Below are 27,477 nucleotides of genomic sequence, written 5' to 3' on the forward strand. Positions count from 1 at the left end.
TGAGTAATATTTTATCCTCTCTTAAGATGTTGGTATGATTGTTAGAGAGACAGCAGTGTCATTTGATCTGGGGACATGTGAAGTATCAGATCCCCGCAAGAATGTACAGCTAAGACTGAGGTTCCCTTCCACACCACCCTATGCTGGCCCTTGAAAGCCTTGTTTATAAGTCTCTCCTCTATATGTGTTTGCAAGGAGACTACTTCCCTTCTCTTCTTGAGCTTATTGTCTTCTGTATTTCAAAATTCTCTTTGCACATGCCTCTAAAGCAGTGGCTATCTAGGGAGGGGTTCATAGTCCTGCAGGGTCCCTGACACCCTATCAGAAAGTTTTTAAGTGAAAAACCCATTTTCATAATAATAATAGACTATTATTTACCTTTTGCCCTGGATTAACATACACACTGATGTGGCTAAAACTGCTTGCTCCTTAGTATGAATTAAAGTATTGGCACCAAATTTTACTAGCAGGCATGGTACCCTTTACAACCACATGTGTATAGAAAAGAAGTAAACAAAGGCAGTTTCACTTTCGAAAAAAAATCCTTCCCAATTGAGAAAACCTTTAGTTTCAGTAAATCTCCCCCTTTGCATACATGTGTTTAGTATACAGCATGATAGGGGAAGTGCACATAAAGCCCTTGATATTTATCTTGAGGAAAAACAGTCTAGTTGTGCTAGTTATAAGATGAATCAATTGCTTTCTTCATGGAACACTGTATTTCACTGGAAAGAATGACAAACAAACTAGCTTTTAGGCAGATTTAGATACATGGCAAACATTTTCACAAAAATGGAAAAGTCACTGACAAAGTGTGTGTGTGTGTTGGCCAATTTCAAACATTTAATTAAGTATTAACATTTTAGAAAACTTGTATCTACCAACACCTAGTCAGCTTTCTGATTTGCAAAGACATTTTGATAAGATTGGTAATAACATTATGAAAGGGATTTTTAATGTAAAAAAGTGAAGTGTGTCATTATTTGGAATATGCACATAGCTCAGCAAACCAGCAGTTTCTAAATGATCAATGCATGATTGTTACATAATCATACATGATTCAATAATCTATTCAAATAGCATTAGAATGATGCATTTTTGTGTAGTAGAAAACAAAGCATTCATTAGTATGGCTTTAAAATCCTTATTGACACTAAAAAACTGCTACCTGTTAAATTTTAAGGTTGTATTAAAGAATATCGACAGCCGAAATGTCTGAAAATGCTACCAAAATACAGCATTCTCTTTCATTCTTATATCTATGTAAGTCTCATATACTTTAGCCAAAACATAGCATAAAAGTTTGAAAGCAGAATCCAGCAGAATGCTCTTTATGCTATACAGTAAGAATTTATAAACTTGTGGGGCTTTAAATATTGGGCTACTAAATATTTAAACTTGGTGGCTCAGTCAGTTAAGTGTCTGACTTGGGCCCAGGTCATCATCTCAGGGTCCTGGAACTGAGTTCCACATAAGGCTCCCTTTTCAGCAAGGGGTCTGCTTGTCTCTCTCCCTCTCTTTCTGCCCCTTTCTCTACCTTTGTTCTTTCTCTTTCTCTCTCTCTCAAATAAATAAATAATATCTTTTAAAAAGTTTGAAAAAGAATTTATAAAATTGTAAAAAAATACCACCTCTCATCTTGCTTTTTTTGAAAATAGTTACAGTTCTCTAGAGATATTTCACTTACATGTTTTGTTTGTATAATATTTATATTAAATTGGAAAATTATATTATTTTAAATATTTAAATTATTTATATTATTTATATTATGTAGTAGGTTCAATATTGCTATTTTTTCTCTCAAGTTTTTGTTTACGTTCTAGTTAGTTAACATGTAGTGTTAAATTGGTTTCAAGAGTAGAATTTAGTGATTGATCACTTACATATAACACCCAGTGCTCATCATAACAGGTACCCCCCTTAATACCCAATACCCATTCAACCCATCTCCCACACACCTCCCTCCAACAACCCTTAGCTTGTTCTCTACAATATTGCTATTTTAAATAAACATATAACTATTTTTCTTTTTCTTTTTAAATTTCTACAAAAAGTAGCAATATATATAGCAAACAAAAACACTTCATCCCTTGATAATTTTTAAGAGATAATAGAATCTTGGGGTACCTGGCTCAGATGGTTAAGCTTATGCCTTAGGCTCAGATCCTGGGATTGAGCCCCAAGTTGAGCTCCCTGTTCAGTGGGGAGTTTGCTTCTCTCTTTCCTCTGTCTCATGTTCTCTCTCTCTGTCTCTCTCTGTCTCAAATGAATAAATAAAATCTTTATAAAAAGAGAGAGAGATAATAGAATCTCTAAGAAACAATCTTGCACAGAATATCTTTTGTTCTTTTCCTGAGTAATTTGTCCAAAACAGAGTAATAATTACATTTGGTCATAGGACAAAATATTCCCTTTAGGGTATATTAATTAACATGATTATCCCAACTAAAAGCTCATAAAAGTGAAGTTATTTAACTTAAGGCACGTGACTATTATGCTACACATATATATGTACAATATATATATATATATCATTTATATATAAACATTAATTCATGTATAGGTATTTCTGTGTATTTATGTATAAATATAAATCTGTAAATGTCTATAAAGGCCAACGGATATGCATGAAACAAAAAGATATTAAGTTGCTGTAAACATGCTTAGGTTTAGTCACATTTATTCAAAAATTATCATTTTATTCACATCCAAAACTATGCAAGGTATTAACAATACAATAAACAAACAAGACACTTCTTACACAAAAGCAAGTGGCACACAGCCTAATTAGTGTCAGAACCTGAAACAATACAGATACTGCTAGATGAAGCAGTAAGATTATATAATTATACTCTTGCTTGTTAAAAAAAAATAAATTAAAAAAGCTAGGGGATATATATATATATCTATCTATATATAGATATAGATAGATATATATAGATAATTTCTTTTTTATTTACTACAGCTAACTAAATGAACCTATGATTGTTATATAGCTTGATGAGTGTAATCCTCTACTTCTACTTCTGCCTTTACTGCTTTGTGACATGTATCCCTCTGAAACATCTGAAAAAAAATAATTTAACACTAGGTTAATGAACTGGATGGCAGAGAGATACTGAGTGAGGCATAATGTTTGATGTCCAAGATTCTTTTAACCTTCAGTCTCTCATTTCTAGTTTCTATTACCATCCTAATCCAGTTTTACTGGCTACATTTTTACACCTTTTAAAAATAGAATTGGAAGAAATGTTCTAAAAGAGAACAATAAAAGTGATTTAGGAATTAGGGAAATGAGATATGAGTATATGACTTTTGTAAAACACAAGAGAGAGCTAAAATAATTAGGATTACTCAGTGAGCCTAAGAAAGTTGTCCTATGAACTATTTCTAGGTAGAAAACATTAACATAGAGGAGACAGTGTTCATCATTCATCTATACTAAGGACAAAACAAGGGCAAATATACTATTTATATAATTAGGGATATTCAGTTTATTAGATACATGTAAATTTTCATTATGAATATATTTTTTGTCCTATAAGAATTCACAGAATGATTTAGTACAATAGAATGTGTACCCAGTTCTGCAGTATATGAAGTGAAAATTCATCCATTCATTCAGCTTTAAAATTAAATAGCAGGCATGAAAGGAAAACAAAAACAAAAATAAAAACAAAAACAAAAAAACACAAGGCTAATAGTGGCATGGGGGAGCATGATGTTCCTCAACTTCCTTTTCTGGAACATGATCCCACATTTTCTTACTCCAGTGAAAAGTCTTACTTCCTAATCCCAACTCTGGAATAGCTTTCTGAAACACACAGGTAAAATTAACTGATGTCTGCTCTATATGTTCCATGACATATGTTATTGACTCTTGTTCTTTTTACATAAAATTCTGTTATCTTCTGAGGGTGAGAACTTTCATATAGTGGGTATCATGATATCTTGGAATATAAAATTGGGAGTGTAAGTGGAGTCAGGAAGAGCTGTCCTGCCTAGTGAAAGGGTGCTAACCGGTCTTGGGGTAGAAGTATGAATTCAGTAAGGAAGAAGAATTGAGTGTTTGTTTTGTTCTATTGTTGTGTTCTGTCTCTAATTAGCAAAAGAAGGAGTTAAAAAGTTTGAGTTTGACAGCACTTCCCCAGGCCTGCAGAAAGCAATATAAATAACAGATTAAAAAAAAAAAATCCTAGGAAATCTGCAATGGTAATAATTACTCCTCCCTTTCTTGTGGAGGATAACAAGTTTTCATCCTAAAGGAACTAAAAATGAGCCAGTTGAAATGAGTAAGGGAAGAACTACATATGAGGCATAAATGTAAAACTAACATATCTACTCTTCCTCAAGCATAATGCTGTATGAAGCTCAAAGAATAGAAGAGATCCAAAACTTGTGGATAAACAAAAAGAATTATAGAGTCATTATTCATAGAAATATGTTACTTTCCATTCGTATATTAAATTAAAAAAGAAGAATCTTACATTTAACTATATCTATAGTTGAAAATTAAACCATTATGTGATAGCTAATTAAACATTTTAAGCAAGATTCTACTTTGTCTCTGGAACTGTGGGTATAAAAATAAAAAGTCTTTTAACTTCAAACTATAATTGAATAAGATAAATGTTATACTTTTTTTCTCAAAGATTTAATGTATTAATTAATTGCACTGGTGCAACCAGTCAAAGCAAAATATGCAGAGAATATGCAGAGAGATCAATTAGGACATTAGTAAAAGCAAGAGAGAAAATATTATTATGTCCATGAAACTTAGTATGCCTGAGAATAGTCTTTATACATATTCCAGGCAAGTCAAAAATAGAGCTAAAATAATTTTTAAAAAATGAAAATACATTCTGAATAAGATTAAAGGATGAAAATTCTGGTAAAGGCTGAGAGATCTGATCATAGCCCTAAAATGATTAATGCCAGAAAAGAGGCGAACTTATTTCTCTTGTAAAAAGCTTGAAACTTTTATGATTTTTAACTAAAAGAATGATTGACATCAAAGATGGCTATTACCCTGAGGATAGGAGATTGGGGTTGGATTCATATAGGCAGGGTAAAAAGCCTAGTAGATCACTAGTCAAAGCCAAGTTCAATTTTATTGGAACAAAATCAACCTGTCACCTTTGGACATCATGGAAAAAATGAAGGAGGTAAAACACAAGTTTTTTATGCTTTACAGCCCTGTGACACATCAGAGAATGGAAAAGAAGTACCTAGTCTGGGGTATCACCCCAAGTACCCCCAAAAGGAGTACAAATTTCCTACTGTAGATAGTACTGTAGCTACTGTTAAGATTACTGATGTAGTTATATGTTTAACCAAGAACATGTTGTAATGGACTGGGGTTTTGGGAAAACTGTTCATAATTTAAGCATTACAACTTGGTAGAAACAGCCTAATTAATAAAGAATATATGAACAGTTTAAATGATCTGGTCACTCTCAAACAAATGTTTTGGGTTGCCAAATATAGGTTTTTCTAAGACTGATATTATTGTTTTAGAATTACAGTAGATTATAAATGTAGACCCATAATAAACTACCCATCTTTATCTTTTAAAAAAGCACCACTCAAAAAACTGGAAGTGTTATTTCAGTACTGTACCACTGTAAAACTAATATTGAGTGAATGAAATATATATATATATACATAGTACAGAAGAACATCAAGAGTGGTTCCAAGTAGTTACTAGCAATGTAAATGGAGTAAAAATAATTTAAGAACTCAAATAACCAGCCTCTGATTTCTATGTGTCTATTTTCATTGTTCTTATATTATAAATGGAGATTTACTGTGAATGTGACATTTCAAATTTAAATATAAATAATATTTATATCATCATCTTTTGAATTTACATGTCAGCTTCTCTCCTGCCACTCATTAAAATATAAAATTTAGAGTGGATTGCATATATAACAGGAATGAAAAATAATGTTCGTACTAGCAAAATATAATTAACAGTTTCTTCTGGCTTTCTCTTTGGAATCAGGATTGATAATTTGTTTGAAGTCAGACTACTTACTAACTTTCCAGCTATCACTTATCAAGATCATATGCACTTTTGAGAAATTTCTGCAACTCTATTGATCTTGTGCTGTATCTTAAGTGAGAATGCAGAACTCAGAACAATAGCATTAATTTTTGTAAATAAATTTATTCTTTTTAACATATTTTCATGACTCATTACTTATAATTTAGTTAATTACTGTATTTTTTTGGAAAGTTAAACAAAAAGATTTTAGAGGTAACCTTTCCCTTTAAAATGCTTAAAGCAATCTAGAAATATTAAGCATTAACATAAACTATATTTTAATTGAGGGTTTCAAAACAGGTATAATTTAATAGGAAAGAACATGTAGAATTTAGTTACGGGATAATGAGCTGATTTTTTTTTAATTTCCCTGACTACTATACAATATGATCAGGGAGGATAAGATAAAGCATTGCCTTGGATTACTGTTAATATACTTTCATAACTTTGCTATTTATTCTGAAAAATGATAGGCAGTAAGAAGTTGGTTGTTCTACTCATATTCACTTGCTAAAGAAAATGGTGAGGGTAAAACCAACCTGGCCAACTCACAAAAGATCAGATGGGATTTCCAGAAATCAAAAATGAGTGTCCACAACCCACATGTCCAGCTGATTCTCTAAGAAAGACAAGAAATAAGACATTTTGTGGTGCATTTTGTTGTTCAGACAGGGAAACCTAGTCACCAAAATATATCAGACTTCTCCTCAGCTTCATCCACCAGTCGCTATAACCATTATTTTAGACTTTAAATAACTACTCTTAATAGCATCACAAGAAGAATGAGAATTTCATAATTAAAACAATTGATTTTCCTTTGTTATTGTGAATAGTAATAGTTGTTACCTTGAGTTAGCAAAATAGACATAAGGTTAATTTTCAAAAGTTTTCTTAGACTTACCAATATTATTTTATGTTTATTGCTCTTGACATAATGTTTAAATTATTAATTCTTTAATTATAAGACAAAAATATTTGATAAATTAGTTTCAGTTATATTGAGGCAACATTTCTCTTGATGTTTAATTTAAAATTATATGTTCATATGCAACATGTAAGTCTTAACAACCATCTCCCATTGAACAAAAATGTCATGTAATTCCCCATTATAGCTTCCTTACATTATATCTTTCTTTACCTGTTACAAAATTCATTCTTTTTACCAAGTTCCACCCAAATTTGTTATTATACTTAAATCCTCCCCTCTGTACCATGAAACCTGCCCCTTATTAGTTTAATTTTATTTATTTTTCTGTCCTACCTAACACTTGCAGTTTATATAATTTAATTAAGTGCACACATATTTATTTATTTATTTATTTATTTATTTTTAATTTTTTATTTTTATAAACATATATTTTTATCCCCAGGGGTACAGATCTGTGAATCACCAGGTTTACACACTTCACAGCACTCACCAAAGCACATACCTTCCCCAATGTCCATAATCCGACCCCCTTCTCCCAAACCTTCTCCCCCCAGCAACCCTCAGTTTGTTTTGTGAGATTAAGAGTCACTTATGGTATGTCACCCTCCCAATCCCATAATGTTTCATTTATTCTTCTCCTACCCACTTAAGCCCCCATGTTGCATCACCACTTCCTCATATCAGGGAGATCATATGATAGTTGTCTTTCTCTACTTGACTTATTTCGCTAAGCATGATACACTCTAGTTCCATCCATGTTGTCGCAAATGGCAAGATTTCATTTCTTTTGATGGCTGCATAGTATTCCACTGTGTATATATACCACTTCTTCTTGATCCATTCATCTGTTGATGGACATCTAGGTTCTTTCCATAGTTTGGCTATTGTGGACATTGCTGCTATAAACATTCGGGTGCACGTGCCCCTTTGGATCACTACGTTTGTATCTTTAGGGTAAATACCCAGTAGTGCAATTGCTGGGTCATAGGGCAGTTCTATTTTCAAAATTTTGAGGAAACTTCATGCTGTTTTCCAGAGTGGCTGCACCAGCTTGCATTCCCAACAACAGTGTAGGAGGGTTCCCCTTTCTCCGCATCCTTGCCAGCATCTGTCATTTCCTGACTTGTTGATTTTAGCCATTCTGACTGGTGTGAGGTGATATCTCATTGTGGTATTGATTTGTATTCCCCTGATGCCGAGTGATACAGAGCAATTTTTCATGTGTCTGTTGGCCATCTGTATGTCTTCTTTGCAGAAATGTCTGCTCATGTCCTCTGCCCATTTCTTGATTTGATTATTTGTTCTTTGGGTGTTGAGTTTGCTAAGTTCTTTATAGATTCTGGACACTAGTCCTTTATCTGATATGTCATTTGCAAATATCTTCTCCCATTCTGTCAGTTGTCTTTTGATTTTGTTAATTGTTTCCTTTGCTGTGCAAAAGCTTTTGATCTTGATGAAATCCCAATAGTTCATTTTTGCCCTTGCTTCCCTTGCCTTTTGCGTTGTTCCTAGGAAGATGTTGCTGCGGCTGAGGTCAAAGAGGTTGCTGCCTGTGTTCTCCTCAAGGATTTTGATGGATTCCTTTTGCACATTGAAGTCCTTCATCCACTTTGAGTCTATTTTAGTGTGTGGTGTAAGGAAATAGTCCAATTTCATTTTTCTGCATGTGGCTGTCCAATTTTCCCAGCATCATTTATTGAAGAGGTGGTCTTTTTTCCATTGGACATTCATTCCTCCTTTGTCAAAGATTAATTGACTGTAGAGTTGAGGGTCTATTTCTGGGCTCTCTATTCTGTTCCATTGATCTATGTGTCTGTTTTTGTGCCAGTACCATGCTGTCTTGATGATGACAGCTATGTAGTAGAGCTTGGTGTCTGGAATTTGATGCCACCAACCTTGGCTTTCTTTTTAAATATCCCTTTGGCTATTCGAGGTCTTTTCTGGTTCCATATAAATTTTAGAATTGTTTGCTCCATTTCTTTGAAAAAGATGGATGGTACTTTGGTAGGAATTGCATTAAATGTGTAGACTGCTTTAGGTAGCATAGACATTTTCACAATATTTATTCTTCCAATCCAGGAGCATGGAACATTTTTCCATTTCTTTGTGTCTTCCTCAATTTCTTTCATGAGTACTTTATAGTTTTCTGAGTATAGATTCTATGCCTCTTTGGTTAGGTTTATTCCTAGGTATCTTATGGTTTTGGGTGCAATTGTAAATGGGATTGACTCCTTAATTTCTCTTTCTTCTGTCTTGCTGTTGGTGTAGAGAATGCAACTGATTTCTGTGCATTGATTTTATATCCTGACACTTTACTGAATTCCTGTATAAGTTCTAGCAGTTTTGGAGTGGAGTCTTTTGGGTTTTCCACATATAGTATCATATCATCTGCGAAGAGTGATAATTTGACTTCTTCTTTGCCGATTTGGATGCCTTTAATTTCCTTTTGTTGTCTGATTGCTGAGGCTAGGACCTCTAGTACTATGTTGAATAGCAGTGGTGATAATGGACATCCCTGCCGTGTTCCTGACCTTAGCGGAAAAGCTTTCTGTTTTTCTCCATTGAGAATGATATTTGCGGTGGATTTTTCATAGATGGTGTTGATGATGTTGAGGTGTGTGCCCTCTATCCCTACCCTTTGGAGAGTTTTAATCAGGATGGGCTGCTGTACTTTGTCAAATGCTTGTTCAGCATCTATTGAGAGTATCATATGGTTCTTGTTCTTTCTTTTATTGATGTGTTGTATCACATTGACTGATTTGCGGATGTTGAACCAAACTTGCAGCCCTGGAATAAATCCCACATGGTCATGGTGAATAATCCTTTTAATGTACTTTAATCCTATTGGCTAGTATTTTGTTGAGTATTATCGCATCTGTGTTCATCAAGGATTTTGGTCTATAGCTCTTTTTTTTGATGGGATCCTTGTCTGGTTTTGGGATCAAGGTGATGCTGGCCTCATAAAATGAGTTTGGAAGTTTTCCTTCCATTTCTATTTTTTGGAACAGTTTCAGGAGAATAGGAATTAGTTCTTCTTTAAATGTTTGGTAGAATTCCCCCCGAGAAACCGTCTGGCCCTGGGCTTTTGTTTGTTTGGAGATTTTTAATGACTGTTTCAATCTCCTTACTGGTTATGGGTCTGTTCAGGCTTTCTATTTCTTCCTGGTTCAGTTGTGGTAGTTTATCTGTTTCTAGGAATGCATCCATTTCTTCCAGATTGTCAAATTTATTGGCGTAGAGTAGCTCATAGTATGTTCTTATAATAGTTTGTATTTCTTTGGTGTTAGTTGTGATCTCTCCTCTTTCATTCATGATTTTATTTATTTGGGTCCTTTCTCTTTTATTTTTGATAAGTCGGGCCAGGGGTTTATCAATTTTTTTAATTCTTTCAAAGAAACAGCTCCTAGTTTCATTGATTTGTTCTATTGTCTTTTTGGTTTCTATTTCATTGATTTCTGCTCTGATCTTTATGATTTCTCTTCTCCTGCTTGGTTTAGGGTTTCTTTCCTGTTCTTTCTCCAGCTCCTTTAGGTGTAGGGTTAGGTTGTGTACCTGAGACCTTTCTTGTTTCTTGAGAAAGGCTTGTACCTCTATATATTTTCCTCTCAGGACTGCCTGTGTTGTGTCCCACAGATTTTGAATCGTTGTATTTTCATTATTATTTGTTTCCATGATTTTTTTCAATTCTTCTTTAATTTCCTGGTTGACCCATTCATTCTTTAGAAGGATGCTGTTTAGTCTCCATGTATTTGGGTTCTTTTCAAACTTCCTTTTGTTCTAGCTTTAGAGCATTGTGGTCTGAAAATATGCAGGGAATGATCCCAACTTTTGATACCGGTTGAGTCCTGATTTTGGACCGAGGATGTGATCTATTCTGGAGAATGTTCAATGTGCACTAGAGAAGAATGTGTATTCTGTTGCTTTGGGATGAAATGTTCTGAATATATCTGTGATGTCCATCTGGTCCAGTGTGTCGTTTAAGGCCTTTATTTCCTTGCTGAACTTTTCCTTGCATGATCTGTCCATTTCAGTGTGGGGAGTGTTAAAGACCCCTACTATTATTTTATTAATGTTTATGTGTTTCTTTGATTTTGTTATTAATTGGTTTATATAGTTGGCTGCTCCCACGTTGTGGGCATAGACATTTTAAAATTGTTAAATCTTCTTGTTGGATGGACCATTTGAGTATGATATAGTGTCCTTCCTCATCTCTTATTATAGTCTTTGGCTTAAAATCCAATTGATCTGATATAAGGATTGGCACACCTGCTTTCTTCTGATGTCCAAGGCATGGTAAGTTCTTTTCCACCCCCTCACTTAAATCTGGAATTGTATTCGGGCTTAAAATGAGTTTTTTGGAGGCAACATATAGATAGGTTTTGTTTTTTTATCCATTCTGATACCCTGTGTCTTTTGACAGGGGCATTTAGCCCATTCAGGGTAACTATTGAGAGATATGAATTTAGTGCCATTGTATTGCTTGTAAGATGACTGTTACTGTATATGGTCTCTGTTCCTTTCTGATCTACCACTTGTAGGCTCTCCCTTTGCTTAGAGGACCCCTTTCAATATTTCCTGTAAGCTGGTTTGGTGTTTGCAAATTTTTTCAGTTTTTGTTTGTCCTGGAAGATTTTAATCTCTCCTTCTATTTTCAATGATAGCCTAGCTGGATATAGTAATCTTGGCTGCATGTTTTTCTCGTTAATGCTCTGAAAATATCATGCCAGCTCTTTCTGGCCTGCCAGGTCTCTGTGGATAAGTCCGCTGCCAATCTAATATTTTTACCATTGTATGTTACAGACTTCTTTTCCCGGGCTGCTTTCAGGATTTTCTCTTTGTCACTGAGACTTGTAAATTTTACTATTAGGTGACGGGGTGTGGGCCTATTCTTATTGATTTTGAGGGGCGTTCTCTGAACCTCCTGAATTTTGATGCTCGTTCCCTTTGCCATATTGGGGAAATTCTCCCCTATTATTCTCTCCAGTATACCTTCTGCTCCCCTCTCTCTTTCTTCTTCTTCTGGAATCCCAATTATTCTAATGTTGTTTCGTCTTATGGTGTCACTTATCTCTCGAATTCTCCCCTCGTGGTCCAGTAGCTGTTTGTCCCTCTTTTGCTCAGCTTCTTTATTCTCTGTCATTTGATCTTCTATATCACTAATTCTTTCTTCTGCCTCATTTATCCTAGCAGTGAGAGCCTCCATTTTTATTGCACCTCATTAATAGCTTTTTTGATTTCAACTTGGTTAGATTTTAGTTCTTTTGTTTCTCAAGAAAGGGCTTTTATATCTCTCGAGAGGGTTTCTCTAATATCTTCCATGCCTTTTTCGAGCCCGGCTACAACCTTGAGAATTGTCATTCTGAACTCTAGATCTGACATATTACCAATGTCTGTATTGATTAGGTCCCTAGCCTTTGGTACTGCCTCTTGTTCTTTTTTTTGTGTTGAATTTTTCCATCTTGTCATTTTGTCCAGCTAAGAGTATATGAAGGGGCAAGTAAAATACTAAAAGGGTGGCAACAGCCCCAGGAAAATATGCTTTAACCAAATTCGAAGAGATCCCCAATCATGAGGGCGGGAAAAGGGGATAAAAAGAGGTTCAAAAAGGAAGAAAGAAAAAAAAAAGGAAAAAGAATAAAAAAGAAAAGAAAAGAATTAAAAATAAGAAAACAATAAGAAAAATATAAAAAAGAAGATATATATATTAGATAAACTAGTTAAAATACATTAAAAAATTAAAAGGTAAAAGTTAAAAAAAAATTTAACCAGAAGGCGAGAAGAAAAACAAAAAATGAAAAAGAAAAAAATTAAATTAACTGCAAGACTAAAAAAAATCACAGGGAAAAAGCCATGAGTTCCGTGCTTTGCTCTCCTCCTCTGGAATTCTACGGCTCTCCTTGGTATTTAAAACGCATTCCTTGGTAGGTGAACTTGGTCTCGGCTGGATTTCTTGTTGATCTTCTGGGTGAGGGGCCTGTTGTAGTGATTCTCAAGTGTCTTTGACCCAGGCGGAATTGCACCGCCCTTACCAGGGGCCGGGGTGAGTAATCCGCTGGGGTTTGCTTTCAGGAGCTTTTGTTCCCTGAGCGCTTTCCGTAGAGTTCCGGAGGACGGTAATACAAATGTCGGCCTCCTGGTCTCTGGCCCGGAGGAGCCGAGAGCCCAGGGCCCCACTCCTTAGTGCGCCCTCAGAGAACAGCGCCCAGTTACTCCCGTCTGCCTGACCTCCGGCCACGCTCCGAGCTCACCGAGCCTGTGACCGGTTGAAGGTAACACCGAGCTGTGAGCTTACTGTCGGCTCTGTCTCTGTAGCCGGTTTTCCCATTCCAATACCCGCAAGCTCTGCGACACTCAGACACCCCCTATCCTTCTGTGACCCTGCGGGACCTGAGGCCACGCTGACCCCGCGTGGGCTTCGCCCCGGTTTAGCCTCTGGAGCGATGTCCCTCAGCGGAACAGACTTTTAAAAGTCCTGATTTTGTGCGCCGTTGCTCCGCGGCTTGTCGGGAGCCGGCCCCTCCCCCCGGGGTCTATCTTCCCATCGCTTTGGATTCACTTCTCCACCGGTCCTACCTTTCAGAAAGTGGTTGTTTCTCTGTTTCCAGAATTGCTGTTCTTCTTCTCTTCGATCTGCCGATGGATTTTCAGGTGTTTGCAACCTTTAGATAAGCTATCTAGCTGATCTCCGGCTAGCTGAAGTAGTCTCAGCCTGCTACTTCTCCGCCATCTTGACTCCTCCCCCAGTGCACACTTATTTATAACATGAGTTATTTCAAACATAATTGTCGAAATAGAAAGATTTATTTTAATTTGAGAAAGTAATGTAAAAGAAAAATAGGTTTTGGAAAATAAAATGGAGCCAACTGACAGTACTCATTGATGATTCATTTTTTTCAACCCATTACTTGGAAAGTTCCTTTGGTGTGGTACTTATTTTATGTATTATATATGAAACTTCTGGGTTCAGCTTTACCATATAAAGATCTTGGAAATTATTGCTTCCAATCTTATAAGAACACAATGCTTGAAAAATCTGATAATTGATTACTCTGGATTCATTAGAGTACTGAAGCCCCCAAAACAACCACCCTGGAATCAAATAGATGGATCTACAGCATCACAGACAAGACCTGCTTATCTGGAAGGGAAGCCACCAGAGCCGTAAACTGGCAGAGATATTTAAATGATAAATTTGATAAGGTTCTGGAGGCTAAGTGTGACTAGTTTGAGAGTGAGAAACACTTGGGAACTGTAGTCTTAACTATTGTCCCTATAGTTTGTATATTTTCCTTCTGGAAACCCACTAGATTTTTGTAGTGAACATCAAAAAAATATGGCTCTGGCAGGAAGAGGGAAGAATAAGCTTTGTAATAGGCAGCCAGAGGATGCTCTATAGCAAAAGTCTACTTTCCAGGGGCAAAGATTTTAACAGAGTTGTTTGCCATCTGGGGGACAACATTTTTCTGACTCCAATATCTTCTAGTCTTCCTGTCTTATTTAAAGACTGGGAGAAGGTAGAGAGCACTTGAAAATGTCAAAGACCAGGAACACACACCTCTAAAAGACTAGATTTAATGGTAAAATTATACAGTGCTTCCTTGTATACCTTAACACCACATGAAGAGGGATTCAGTAGAATAACAATGAATATAACTGAAAAACTCCATGACACAGACTAGTTCAGAAGGACTCTTAGAGAGACCTAAAGAGAACAAGGAAAACAAAGCCAAGGACAGGAGGGGAATTTGAAACCTTGGGTACTTAACAGCCACAATAAGGATTAAACACATTCCAACCTCCATGCAGAATAAAATAAATCCTCACGCTAAAGGCCTATTCATCTCAGTTACCATTGCTCCAAAATCATGTCTGTCTTTGAGCAAAATTTACAAAGCATGCTAAAAGGCAAGAGGAGAAGACAGAGTAGACAAAGGAAGAATCAGAACTAGATTCAAATATGATATGGGTTTTGAAACAGTTACACAGTGAATTAAAAAAGTATATATGAAGGGGTACTCTCTTACATTGTTGGTGTAAATGCAAGCTGGTGCTGCCATTCTAGAAAACAGTATGGAGGTTCCTCAGAAAGTTGGCCCAGTAATTACACTATCTGATATTTATGCAAAGGTACAAATGTATTAATCCAAAGGGGCCCCTGCACCCCAGTATTTATAGCAGTAATGTCACAATAACCAAACTATGGAAAAAGCCCTCATATCCATCAACAGATGAATGGATAAATATTATGTGGTATATGTATTCAACAGAATACTACTCAGCTATCAAAAAAGTGAAATCTTGCCATTTGCAACAAAGGGCTGGCACTAGAGGGTATTATGCTAGGCAAAATAAGTCAATCAGAGAAAGACAATTATTATATGATCTCACTCATACATGGAATTTAAGAAACAAAACAGGATCAGAGGAGAAGAGAGGAAAAAATAAAACAAGATAAAATCGGAGAGGGAGAAAAAGTACAGGAGACTCTTAATCTTAGGAAATAAACAGGGTTGCTGGAGGGGATAATGGTGGAAGGATGGTGTAACAGTGATGGACATTAAGGAGGGCACACGATGCAATAAGCATGCCTATTATATAAGAGTGATGAATCACTCACTTCTATTTCTGAAATGAATAATACATTATATGTTAATTAGTTGAATTTAAATTTTTAAAAAGCATATATATATATATATATATATATATATATATATATATAATTAATACCCTAAGAGCTCTAATGAGGAAAAAGACAGACAATATGCAAGAATGGAGAAGTAGTGAAAGCAAAGAGATAGAAACTTTCAGAATGAATGAAAAGAAAATGTTAAAAATAAAAAGCACTCTACAGAAATTAAAATGCTTTTGATGGACTCATCAACAGAATAGAAGAATCCAAGGAAAGATTCAGTGAACTTAGAAGATATCTTAGTAGGCTTCCTTAACTGAAATGCAAACAGATAAAATAGGAATTCAGAACTGAACATTTTTTAAAATTTTTATTCTATTTTTTCAGTCTTCCAAGTTTCCTTTTTAAAATTTTTATTCATTTTTTAAAATTTCTTTTCAGTGTTCCAGAATTCATTGTTTATGCACCATACCCAGTGCTCCATGCAATATGTGCCCTCTATAATACCCACCACCAGGCTCACCCAAGCTTCACTCCCTGCCCCTCCAAAACCCTCAGATTGTTTTTCAGTGTTCCAAGTTTCATTATTTATGCATCACACCCAGTTCTCCATGCAATACATGCCCTCCTTCATACCCACCACCAGGCTCACCTGTCCCCCCAACCTCCTCCCTTCCAAAACCCCGTAGAATGTTTCTCAGAGTCCACAATCTCTCATGTTTTATCTTCCTCTCCAATTTCCCTGAATTCACTTTTCCTTTCCTTCTCCTAACGTCCTCCATGTTATTCCTTATCCTCCACAAGTAAGTGAAACCATACGACAATTGACTTTCTCTGCTTGACTTATTTCACTCAGCATAATCTCCTCCAGTCCCGTCCATGTTGATATAAAAGTTGAATATTCATCCTTTCTGATGGAGGCATAATATTCCATTGTATATATGAAGCATATCTTCTTTATCCATTCATCTGCTGAAGGGCATCTTGGCTCTCTCCACAGTTTGGCGACTGTGGCCATTGCTGCTATGAAGATTGGGGTACAGATGATCCTTCTTTTCACTACATCTGTATCTTTGGGGTAAATACCCAGGAGTGCAATTGCAGGGTCATAGGGTAGTTCTAGTTTTAATTTCTTAAGGAATCTCCACACTGTTTTCCAAAGTGGCTGCACCAATTTGCATTCCCACCAACAGTATAAAAGGGTCCTCCTTTCTCCACATCCTCTCCAGCACTTGTTGTTTACTGTCATGTTAATTTTGGCCTTTTTAACTCTGTAAGGTAGTATCTCAGTGTGGTTTTTTGTTTTTGTTTTTGTTTTTGTTTTCAACATAGTTTTGATTTGAATCTCCCTGATGGCTAATGATGATGAACATTTTTTCATGTGTCTATTAGCCATTTGTATGTCTTCTTTGGAGAAGTGTCTGTTGATGGCTTCTGCCCATTTTTTGACATGATTACCTCTTTTTGGGGTGTTGAGTTTGAGGAGTTCTTTATAGATCTTGGATATCTGCCCTTCATCTATAGTGGCATTTGCAAATATCTTCTCCCATTCTGTGGGTTTCCTCTTTGTTTTGTTGACTGTTCCTTTTCCTGTGCAGAAGCTTTTGATCTTAAAGTCCCAAAACTTCATTTTCACTTTTGTTTCCTTTGCCTTTGGGGACATGTCTTGAAAAAAGTTGCTGTGCCAGATGTCAAAGAGGTTACTGCCTATATTCTCCTCTAGGATTTTGATAGATTCCTGCCTCATGTTGAGGTCTTTTATCCATTTCGAGTTTATCTTTGTGTATGGCATAAGAGAATGGTTGAGTTTCATTGTTCTATATATATAGCTGTCCAATTTTCTCAGCACCATTTATTTTCCCACTCTGGGGAATGGAACAAGTATTTGTGTGCTAGAGGCAAACCCCCAAAGGTTAACAAATCTAGAAAGACCTCCAGACACTTAACTGTGAAATTCATGAATCATAATTTTAGACAAGAGGTCCTAAGGGCAGCCAGGGGGAAGAGATTCCTTACATACAGAGGAAGGTCCATCAGAATAATTTCAGACCTGTTCTCAGAAACCTGGCAAGCCAGAAAGGGCTGGTAAGACATGCTTAGGGCACTAAATGAGAAGAACATGCATCCAAGAATACTTTATCCAGCAAGGCTGACATTTAAAATGGATGGAGAAATAAAGAACTTCCAAGACCAGCAAGGTTTAAGAGTATGTGACCACAAGCTGGCACTACAAGAAATATTAAGGAGGGAGGGTTTCTATAAAAGAAAAAAGAACCCCAGAGTGACATAGAACAGTAATTTACAAAGAGAATCTGTAGAAACAAGGACTTCTCAGGCAACATGTCAATAAAAACTTAATTTTCGATGTTAACAGCCTAAGCGCTCTCATAAAATGGCACAGGGTTGCAGACGGGATAACCTGACAGGACTCATCCACATGCTGTCTACAGGAGACCCATTGGAACCTACAGATACATCCACACTGAAAGTGAAGGGATGGAGAACCATCTTTCATGCCAATTAGCCTCAAAAGAAAGCTGCGTTAATTATTGTCTTCAAACATTTTTGAACTCAATTTCAAAAGGTATAAAATATATGCAACTGGAAAGAGGAAAGTGGAATAAAGAGAGAAAGAGAAAAAAAAATTGAAATAAGAAGGGTAAGAATTTGGAGTGGACTTAGCTTATCAAGTCATCAGATTGAAATGTAGGGAAAAAAAATCAACCCAGAAGTTAATATTCAGAAAATTATCCTTCAAATGGGAAGGAGAAATGAAGGCCTAAAAAATACAATCTGAAGGCCTCCCTTGCCAGTTGACAAAAATAAACTTGAAAAGAGTTTGTATTTATGATGGAGTATTATTAATACTTTAATCAAACATCTTATAAACACAAAAAAGAAAATATTTTAGATAATCCATCTTGTTTCCTTCTGTTGGACACTTGGTTTTACTGAAAATCCTATTTTCCATATAGGCATGCATCATGATCATGTCTCAGTTATCACTGTAACAATTTTATTAAAAAATAAGAAAACTGAATTGGAATATTTCAGTGTGTTCTCAAGGTACAAAACTCATGTTCATTTGATTCATTTGAAATCTCCAACAGTTAACACAGTTGGTGACATGTGGTAGATAAGTAGTAAATAATTGAATAAATGGATGCTTACCTGAATGTATAAATATGTATTCTTAGCTTAATGATACCTCAATTATATCTTTCATTTTAGAGATAATATCCTCTTTTATTCTTGTAATGGATTTGATACTACTACTTTTAAATCATTTCATTTGAGTTAAGTAATCTGATTTCTGAATTAGTAGAGAGGTAAAAAAACTCTTCCTGAATAAATGAGGTGCATATTTTAAGAGACATTTAGAGCTATAAGGAATTTTGTATGTAATTGAGTCCAAGCCTCTCATTTTACAGCTATACAGATAATACTTTTTATAGATATCCAGAAAATACTGCCTAACTCCAAGAAGCTCAAACTGTGTAAAATACACAGCTAATATATCTCAGGTGATATTTATCTGATTAGTTTTCAAAATAGATATAATCCTTTGAAGAGTCAGTTTTAAATTCTCTGTTGAACCCATTTCTATTATCTGATTGCAGCAATATTATTTGGGAGCTGTAGATTGACTTTATATTGAGTCAATACCCTATGGATCTGACAGGAGCCACTAAATGTTTTTCTATCTTTCTGAACACATTCAATGTCATGGGGAGGGCTAGAGGTCAATGTCACAGCATGAATAGACTCTCTTACACCTCTTCAGAAGTACTTAAGGTCTACTTTTGTTTATAACTAATCAAGCCACAGAATCCATAAGGAATACCTTGACTCTTGTATGTGTGCTCATAATTGAACAAAAAATTCCTTTGAATTTTCTATTACAGGAAAACCTTTTTCCATACTTCAGAAATACTGGTTTGTTTGTTTGTTTGTTTGTTTAAATCAAACTCAGGTTCACAAAAGAAAATAATTTATAAATCTTTGAAATAAAATGAAACTACACAGAAACTTCCAAGACAGAAGATGAATAGAATGTGAATTAATGATGTAAGGCAGACTGTTTCTAGAGAGATGGGTAGGTAATAGAGCTAATAATAAATCCTTTTTAAAGAAACACATTGAAAGAGGAACCTGGGCGGCTCATTCAGTGAAGTGTCCAACTTTTGATTTTGGCTCAGGTCATGAGCTGAGTGTCATGATACTGAGTTCCACATCAGGCTGCATGGAATCTGCTTAAGATTCCCTCTCTTTGGGGCACCTGGGTGGCTCAGTGGGTTAAAGCCTCTGCCTCTGGTCAGGTCATGATCTCAGGGTCCTGTGATGAAGCCCAGCTTTGGGCTCTCTGCTCAGCAGGCAGTCTGCTTCCCTTCTTTCTCTTTGCCTGCCTCTCTGCCTACTTGTGATTTTTGTCTGTCAAATGAATAAATAAAATCTTAAAAAAAAAAAAGATTCTTTCTCTTCTTCCCCCTCTGCTCTTCTTCCCCTGACCTGCTAAAAGAAAAGAAAAAAAAAATTGAAAATATAAACCTTACACAAATCACACTTGAAGTGTACATTTTTATGATGATGACTAATGACATTTATTTTATTTTATTTTATTTATTTATTTTTTACAGTAAAACAATGAAGGGGCAAGCTTCCTTGCTGCCTTCATTAATTTTTTATTTTTTATAAACATATATTTTTATCCCCAGGGGTACAGGTCTGTGAATCACCAGGTTTACACACTTCACAGCATATTTTATATTTTTGAAAGCTCAGTGAACTATCTTTTACTCTGACACGCACATACCACTGAACTACGACAATTACAAATCTGGTGGGTTAAGCAGGTTAAAAAATTCTTACTCAAGGAGAATATTGATTGTTCCAGGTAGCCAGAGAATTTCTTTGTGTCTCATTTTGCTACTGGAATAACTTTGTCATTGACCACAGTCTCCAAAATCCCTCTCAAATTGCCGTACAAATCTAGTGCAATCACTGCTGCCTGTATTCTCTCTACCTGGCAATCAAGATAGTAAACTTCAAAGTTCTTAAAAGGAGAAAGAGAAGAAAAATAAATAAGTCTTTAAATGATTAAAAGAGATGTTTTGTTTTGTTTCAATCATAAACCTGGAGGTGGGAAAAAAAAAAAAAGAATTTTAAAAGAGGGGTATCTGGGTGGCTCACTCAGTTAAGCAACTGACTCCTGATTTCTGCCCAGGTCTTGATCTCAAGGCCATGAGATCCATCAGCATCCATACTCAGTATAGAATCTGTTTTGGATTCTCACTCCCTCTCCCAATGCCCCTCCCACCTCTTCTCAAATAAATAGATAAAATCTTTAAAAAAAAAAAAAAGAACTTTAAAAGAAAAATAGGGATTTCTTTTTAAAATGTTTAAAAATAATGAAAGGGAAAATACAATCAGATTAGAGAGAGAATTTCTTCTAGAACAGAACCCTACTTAACATAGGAAGATTTGGCTGCTGGGTGCCTGGGTGGCTCGGGTGCTTAATCAACTGCCTTTCTATCAGAGCCTTCTTCTCCCTCTGGCCTTTCCCCTCTCATGTTCTCTCTCGCTCTCTCTCAAATAAATAAGTAAAAATAAAATATTTCAGAAATGATAAAGAAGAAGGAGGAGGGAGGAGGAAGAGGGGGAGGGGGAGAGGAGAGGAGGAGGGGGAGGTGGGGAGGAGATGAGGATGATGATTTGGCAGCAGTTATGTGATTAAAGACTTCTCAAAGTGATGAATCCTGAAAATTACACTTCATCACAGGGGAAATGAGAACAGTTTCTGGAAAGTGCAGATGATAGGAGGCAAAAACAACATCAAATGTTTTCTTTTTATTTCCCGATTCTATTCTGATTTATTATCAGTGGCAATGTAATGTTAAATGCTTTCCATTAACTGTTTCCCACTTATACTTTAAACCATTCAGATTTTTCCTTTTCCATGAGCATTTTTTTCCTCTAAATTTCGAAGCACCCACCTATGAGTTAGAACCATCTAAGAAAATGTTTTCTTTTTTAAAATAGGAGTTAAAATCTTAACTGCTTCTCTGAGTAATTATAATCAAAGGCCAAATTTGTGAAGAAAAAGAGAGAAAGATGGATCCCAATATGTGGACTCTGAGGCTGTAATTACTAAAATAAGAGAAAAGCTGACTGGGTCTCTGGGGTTTGTTGTGAAGAAAAAGAAGCAGCAAAGCAGATTTGGGCTTGAAAATTGGTCCTATGTCTTAATTACAGCAGAGATACAAGAATCCTTGACAGTCATCTTGAGACATTTTTATGATAGTAAAGCTTATATGTGTGCAATTTCTTTCTTTTAAAAATTTTGTATGAAAAGTAAAATCACAGAAGACAAAGCAAAAAAGAGAGAGAGAGTGAAAAAAATACAATTCTATTTTCTGTTTTGCTATATGAAGTAAGAAGTAAAATATTTCTCCACTTCTGAGCTTCCTTGTCCAACCCACTGGCAACTATATTTAAATGTTCTTTTATAAACAAAAAATGGAAATTAAGAAAACAACTCATATTATCATATTAAAAAGAACACAATCATTCAAGAATAAATTTATGCAAGACAGTATGAAACTTGCACACTGCAAACTACAAAATACTGCTGAAAGAGATTAAAGAAGATAATGGAACAATATTTTATGTTCTTGGATTAGATTTAATATTATTAAGATGGTAATATTCCTCAAAGCCATTTCTGGTTTAATGTAATTCCTATGAAAATTTCAAAAGTCTTTTTTACAGAAATGGAAAATTTGATACTAAAATTTATATGGAATATCAAGCACTCTGAATAGTGAAAAGAATCTCAAAAAGAAGAAAAATGCTGGAGGACACATATTTCTATTTCATAATTTTTTACAAAAATAACAGTACTCAAGACAATGTGGTATTGATATAAGGATAGGCCTGGAGATCACTGGAATAGAATTGAGAATCCAGAAATAAACCCATGCATTTAAGGTCAATCGACTTTTGACAAAGGTGTTGAGATCATTCAATGGGAAAGAAATAATCTCATCAGGAAATGGTATTGGAACAACTAGATAGTCACATGCAAAAGGATGAAGTTGAATCTTTACCTCACTCTTTAAAGAAAAGTTAACACAAAATTAAAGACATAAGCACAAAAACTAAAGCTTTAAAAGTCTTGTGGAAAACATGGATTAAATCTTTATTGCCTTGGATCTGAAAGTGTTTTTTCAGATATAACACTAAAAGAAAAAGTCATAATTTTTGGAAAAGATAAATTAGACTTCATCAAAATTAAAAACTGTTGCACATCAAAGAGAATGAAAAGACAATCCGCAGAACAAAGGAAATGTTTGCGAATTACATATCTGGTAAAGGTCTATTAGTCAGAATATATTAGGAACCCTTACAGCTTAAAAATAAAAAGGCAAACAAGCAGGTAATGAGCAAAATACTTGATCAGATATTTCTCCAAAGAAGATAAGCAAATAACCAACAATGAAAATATGTTCAATGTTATTAGTCATTAATAAACCATAAATCAGAGCACAGTGAGATTCCAACTGACACTCTCCAAGGTGGCTGTGTTTTTGTTTTGTTTGTTTTTTAATGGAAAATAACAAGCATTGGCAAGGCTGTGTGGAAATTGGAAACATTTTATGTTGCTAATTGGAAGGTAAAGTTGTGCAGCACAGTGGAAAATACTTCTGCAATTCCTAAATAAGTTAAACATAGAATTAACATATCAGCAATTCCACACCTAATTATATATACAAAAATAATTCAAGACACGTCTTCAAACTAAAATTGTACAAGAATGTTGGTAAAGAAATTAATCACAGTGGCAGAGGAAAAAACAATCTAAATTGTCCATCAACTGATAGATAAGTGTAATGTAGAACAACTGTACAATGAAATATTACTCAGCTATAAAAAAGATTCTGATAAATACAACAAGTGGATAAACCTTGTGAACATTATGCTTAGTAAAAGGAAGCAAACACAAAAAACACATATTATATGATTATATTTATATGAAGTATCCATAATAAGCAAATTCATTTTGACAGAAATCAGATTAGTGGTTGCCAGGGACTTTGGGGAGAAGAGAGGGAAGGAATAAGTGCATGACCACTAGAGTATGGAATTCTGGGGGCAATGTTAAAATGCTTTGGAAATGGATAATGATGATCATCATGCAACACTATGAATGTATTAAGTGCCACCAAATTGTACACTGTAAAATAGTTAAAAATAGTGAAGTGTATGATTTACCACAATAAAAACATGAACAGTATTTTGCTTTTTATGTGGCTATAATTTCATCAAGATTTCTAAAGACATATCTAGTTCTATCTTTATCAATCTATATAAATGTACACATTGTTCTTTCAATTTGTCTTTAGTTCCTAGAAATATCTCTAGAACATCTTTCCTGGACAGTCCATATAGGTGGATCAAGTTTATTCACTAATACTATTATTCATAGAAAATAACATTCTATTTTATGAATGCACCATATACCTTGTACCATAAGGTTTTAAGTCTCATATTGAAGACATTGTGATAGAAAGACAGGAGGAGTTTGGTCCTTTAATGATCACCATACTGCCCTATCAGTTTTGGACCTTCTGGATTTATTTTACATGATAAAGAAATACACCATTTTTTATAAGTTCTCTTTACTTTGGTGTTCTGCCAGTTACAGTTAAATCTAATGTTTCTTTTTGTTTCATTCCTAAGCTGCAATGAGAATTTTTCAAAAACTTTTATCCATTTGTGTCATGATTTCTATAGAAAAGAATGGTAGCAGTTAGTTGGACGTCAAAATTAGATTCAACAAGTTTACACTGATTTACACTCCAGGTAATTGTACATGCACCCATTTCCCACATATTTGCTGGCACTAGATATTTTGAAATTTTAAATAATGTCTTTCAGAATAAATCAATAAAAATCTTTTAAAAAAGAAAAAATAAATAATGTCTCTCAGTCTAATGAAAAAAGAATTATTTCTCCTTTGTAATACTTTTATATTTGGATTTCCTTAATTACTGGTGGAGCTGTATAACACCTTGGGTTTACTGTTTATTTTCATTTGGTCATACCCAATAAGAATTAGTTTTGTATAAAACAATGGTCACTCTTATAAGGGTGTCGTCCTCTGGAGGCTTGCCAGGGGTTGTTTGGTCTATTATGCCCTTACAGTACATGTCCAGAGGTTGGCATGATGTCAGCGAGGGGATGGCAATGGCTCTGCCCCACACCTTTCACTTGCCTAGATGAGTCTGAGATACGTTACAAATTGCTTTTGTTCCAAAAGTAGAAAAGCTAATCAGAGTAGTTGAAGAGCTGCTCTAATGCCTTCTGGAACCTGTGTCATGTGACCTATAGTCAAAGCAAGTCACAAAGCCAGACAAGATGCAAAAGTAGGGAAATAGCCTCTAGGTAATGGTAGAGAGTGTGTAAAATACTATGGCCATGTGTTCATGTCATTTATCTAGATATCAGTTGGATTGTTAATATTCTTCCTAATCTAGTCTTTGCATATTAAGAACACTAAACTCCGCATCTATCTTATGACTTGCAAATATTTTCTCCTTTTCTCTTGTTTCTATTTTAAACTTTAGCTAATGCAACTTTCACTTTATAAGCACCTATAGTTATTAGTATCTGTATTTGTCTTAGTTTTACTTTATGGTTACATATATATATTTTTCCAGACAAGACTACTCATGTCCCAATATGGCAACAAAAAATATTTTCTGTTTTTTTTCTAATAATTTTATTGATTTTTAGAAGTTACTTTGGTCTATACATAATCATTTATAATCTCAGAAAAAGAAATTTCTGGATGAATAAAGATCATTTATAAACTGACCACCCAGATGTTTTTCATTCTGTCTTCTAGTAAACCCAAGTAGAGAGGAAAATGACTTCTGAAAGGCATTCTTCAGCTACTGGACTCCTGGGATAGATATGCAAATATACTTGCCATAAAGTGAATATAACTGTTCCCCTGTGAGAGTGCTTGAGGGCAGCCTGGCAGACACAATAGTTCTACAGCAGCAGGCAGCTTACTGGCTCCGTTAGGGATGCATAGCCCACAAAACAGCTGTGCTCTATCAACTAGAGACATTATGTCCATATCTGTGGGATGAGGACGGAGATGATGCCAGTGACACTCATGCCCTATAACAGGTGAACAGCTGCTTCCGTGAAGTAATTAAAGTTGGGCCTGGTTTCCTCATTCTGCTCTGATACTTTAATGCATCAATCACAATCTCAGATTCACCAAAATTTGCTGCATTATTCCCTTGAATAAATCAGAGGCATATGCATTTTGCATGGCAGGAAACCAAATTTAGCAGCATTTCATCATAGCTTCATATGCTGAGCTCCCTAGATATTGATTAGCCTCTCAGAGATATGTAGTGTCTGTCTTTAAATTTTTATGGAATTCAAGAATGCTTTTAAAAACAATTATAAGGACTCAGATAATCCTATGTAATATGTTATTTTATTAAAACATGTAAATGTATAAAAACTTTGTTCTAAATAAACATAATGTAAGGCTTCTTTATTAGCAGTTGAATTAATTTTTTAGAATTTAATTATCAGCATATTGGAAAAAATCTACATATCCTAGGAGAAAAGTCTCCCTAGGGAAAAAAAAAATGCTTCTTTTCATTATTAAGTTTTTATTCTTTCATATTTTGGTCTTTAATTCAGTAATGCCAAACTTTGCAAAGGTGATCTACTCTTAAGTATTGAAAATTTATAACACTAAAACTTAAAAATTGCAAAATTAGTAGATATGTGCTGATAGCAAACAAATGTCAGTAAAGTGTGCATTTAGAATAGACGACATGTTAAACTAGCAGTGTCCTCTTTCAGTTTTAGTGTTCTCTTTCAGTTGCAGAAGAGATCATTTAATAATTGGATCCATGGTAATATAGGTTCAATAAATATCTGCTCAGTTGAAATTAAACATTTTATTTGCCAGAAGTATTTACTTTCCGAAATCAAATTCTTCATTTTCAGAGTCATTATGTGTTCTTAGTTCTACAAAGAAACTAAATGCTTGCAGAATGCAAATAGGTAAGGTCACTCATTATTTCCACCATTACAGTAGTTTCTCTAATTCCCTTCCCTGAACATTACCTGTTATTCCTGGGATTGGCAAATCCAGAAGGGAAAATAGCTCAGCATAAATGGGGCAGTTCATAACTATTAAAGACATTTAAAACCAAGGGCAGATATAAAGTGGCCACTTAGCTCATTCTATACCATATAATTTTAATTCCAGCGGCTGACACCAGGCAATTAGAAATACATTTGTTTTTGTCAGCATGGATTACAGTAATGACAAGGGCACTTTGGATTGGTAAAACTAAGAAAAATAAGGCAAATCTCATGGTGACTTTCAAGAAACTTTGCAAAATTTGTGTAAAGGGATACTTTAAAGTAGTCTGTAGGAGAAGAAATTAATATGACAATTTTATAGTCTGCAAGGATATTATTAGAGGAGCTGAACATATATACTTAAAAAGGGGGCAAAGCCTATAATGGAATATAGAAGCTATGATGGATGGGCATAGTGACTGGGTAGTACAGGAGTGGAGGTTGTCTTTCACTTCACATAATTTGATTGACAAGATATCTTCACATGGGATTCAAGTAACAGATATTCCTTTAAAGGGTTAAAATCACAAAGATAAACACAAAGTTCATCAGTAAACAGAAATAATGAAAAGAGAGTTGATATTTCTACTAAGCATATATGTTTGTACTCACAATTTAAAATTAAATACCTCTTGACAAGCACTTTGCATTAAGTGCTCATTTCCATTTTTTCTTAAATATCAACAAAATCAG

At 34.9% G+C, this 27,477-nt stretch overlaps 1 long non-coding RNA gene across 2 annotated transcripts in view; it reads right to left on the reverse strand.

Annotated features, from left to right (window-relative positions):
- Nucleotides 1–553: 553 nt before the first annotated feature.
- LOC309859439 overlaps nt 554–27,477 on the reverse strand; it is a 98,152-nt gene continuing 71,228 nt past the window's right edge. Inside the window, exons 2-4 of one of the 2 annotated variants that reach the window (XR_014308694.1) lie at nt 6,586–6,665; nt 2,128–2,256; nt 554–725 (exon numbers count right to left, since the gene is read on the reverse strand). This is a non-coding gene — a long non-coding RNA (uncharacterized lncRNA). Of the gene's footprint in view, nt 726–2,127; nt 2,281–6,585; nt 6,666–27,477 lie in introns of both variants that reach the window. The other variant, XR_014308695.1, reaches the window with a different exon arrangement.

Source organism: Mustela nivalis, assembly GCF_964662115.1.
Source record: "Mustela nivalis genome assembly, chromosome: 2".
Taxonomy (NCBI): domain Eukaryota; kingdom Metazoa; phylum Chordata; class Mammalia; order Carnivora; family Mustelidae; genus Mustela; species Mustela nivalis.